Raw genomic sequence first — 2,743 nt, 5'->3', positions numbered from 1 at the left:
CGGGCAGTATTCGATAACACGATCGTGTATGATGAGGCAATAGGCGGTGGTATTGGCGGGTACATTCTCCTTGCAGTCAAATTCTATTCGTACACCAACGGTAGCGCTCTTGACGGATTCGTTTTGTCGCGAGCAGTCAATGACAGCAAACGGTCCTTTCTCGATAAACGAGAGTACATTGAGCAGCGTTTCGAAGCAGTCGATTCCGTAATATGCCTTACGAAAACGCGCGTACATATCAAACAGGAGAGCGTATCTCTTTTGGTCGAAATCGAGATTCAAATCACCGTACGGATAAAACTCTGAATTGAGATAAAGCTTCACATTACTCAATTTACAATCATCAAACACGCTCGCATCTTGAGACATGATATTCTTTCGACCGGTCTGAAGAGCAAAGATAACGTAACGCGGCTTCTCGAGTTGAGTCGCCGTTTTGACAGCCCATGTATGCTTCGTCGTACTCTGTAACAGAGGATACTCGTACAGATCCCATGAGCGAAAACTCATACTGAGATAACGACCGCTTTCCAATGCTCGCAGCATTGATAGTTTAGTGATCTCGTTTAGCATAACATGAGGCATCCGCCATTGCACTTTGATCAGTTCAACCTCCGGCTCCGTCGCTGAATTTCCCAGTATACAATTGTTATCGTTGCGCGCTCGTATCAAAATCAATTCATGGCGAGCGTTAACAATCACGCGTTTGTAATCCTCGCAAAAGCCCAACAGCATGTTGAGCGGTACGCAAAAGTTAAAGTAACCTTCCATTATATCGGATCTAGAATTCCACCCAGCGTTCAACGCAATCAAAGACTTGTCATACGTCAACGATACATAGTTCTTGAGAGTACTGGTAATTCCAACATTTCTGTTGCGATCAATCTCCACACTGTTGAGTTCATAACGAATTTCATCAAACATGAACGCTATGCAATTATTTCCAAGCGTTGTTGGCGTCTCATCATCCTTCTTCTTCACAGTCAATCTTCCTTCAATGTAGAGAAAACTTTCGCATGGCAACGTGTATAAATCCTGCTGCTGTATAGGTATTCGTATCTCGTCGCTATGTCCAAACGTTGTATTGGCGTATGGATTGTACGTATGAAATTCAAACTTGACGATGCGATCGTCAAAGATCGGCTCACCGACAATGTTCAAGATATCAGCCATTTCGTACGATAAAACCCAACGACTTTAAAAATGCAACGTTGGACGCAGTGAGTCTTTTTCTAGATGAAATCTCTCCGTTAAAATCTCTCGTCTGTTTCGGTTGTTCATTCAGCACAAGCATCTCACGTTAGCGCCGCCGTCTTCGTACATGCAATCTAACGGTAATCTCCTCTCCACGAAAATCGAGCAATCGGCCGTCTTGATCCACCACGCGAATCGTCAGATCCGTAATGCTCCGTACGACGATCGGAAGGTAAATGATTTGCGTCGGCCTTTCCGATATCTTATATCCTGGTGGGACAATCGGTGAAAACTCGTGTATCGTGTGCACGCACTTGTCGTTGCTGTACGCACCCGCGGACACGTTGCACTCGATAGGAATAATGTTTACGTTGATGATATTTATCGGCACGTCTGATTCATGCCACTGTTGCGGTTCGAGCACGCGATTCGATGAAAATCTCAACAGCTGTCCAATGTTGTAAGGTTTGGCGAAATTTATCGAATATGCACATGTGATTTCACTCTTCATCGTATTGTTGTTGGCGCGAATTACCAGTGGATACTCGTCATCCTCCTTACGTTTTACACCACGAGAACGTAAAATTTCACGCTTCAAATACCGCTCTATATCGCGCAGTTCGTACGATCCTTCGGGAATCACAATTTCCTCATTGTCGAAATAAAACTTGTTGTTTGTCGAATTTACATTCGGTAGAGTGTAGTATGTTTCAAAGTCAGTTAGACCGAGCTCGTAATCGCCATCGCTCAAATCTACCGCCGGAAAATAGCTAACGGCTAGAACACTACTCTTGCCCGTCAGCGTAAACGTCAGCGACATGTTTGAACGAATACTGAGTTAAACCGCGCAATGTCAGTCTTTAAATTGTTTATCACTCGTCCGTAGAAACTGTAGACACAACTGTCCGCAATTGCTCTGATTGTAACGTTGATAAGGTATGTGATTGTACCGGATTACACAGTTTGTTAGATATCGCTCGAGTTCCTTCGGCGGCCGGAGGTTACCAAAACTGTCGAAATATATGACACGATTCCCCCTTTTCGCGTACGCTACCCAATGCGTACCGGATCCCTCAGCGTTGTCTAGATTCACGATACCGCTCTCGTTTCGACGTACTCCTTCCACCGGTAATGTCGTACGCATAAAGATACGTAATGCGCATCTCTCTGAAATACGGAATGCGCATACGTTTTGCAAGTTGTAGCAGTTGCACGTTGGTAGTTACACCCGTTGGTATTTTTAACGTCTCATCGACGTTTTTTTTTTTCTCTTTACTACTCCTCGTCCACGCTTGTAGGGAGCAAGATAAACACCGTGACCTTCCATGACGCGATTATGACGTTGTATTTCTTCCAGTTGACGCTCCGCTGCTCTGCTATCATTTACAGCTTTGGCGACTCCCGCCGCTCCACCGACCAACTACCCGAGAACGCCCAGCAGCGGAAGAACAGGTAGGATACCGCCGCGTTTCGCTATCGGAAGTATCCTCTTACTCTTTCGCTTTTTTGTTTTCAAGCCCATACCCATCTTCGTTTTAGCCTTCATAGC

This window comes from Cyphomyrmex costatus, unplaced genomic scaffold (assembly GCF_001594065.2).
Source record: "Cyphomyrmex costatus isolate MS0001 unplaced genomic scaffold, Ccosl1.0 scaffold242, whole genome shotgun sequence".
NCBI classification, from domain to species: domain Eukaryota; kingdom Metazoa; phylum Arthropoda; class Insecta; order Hymenoptera; family Formicidae; genus Cyphomyrmex; species Cyphomyrmex costatus.
Note: the sequence above shows the minus strand (reverse complement) of the source record.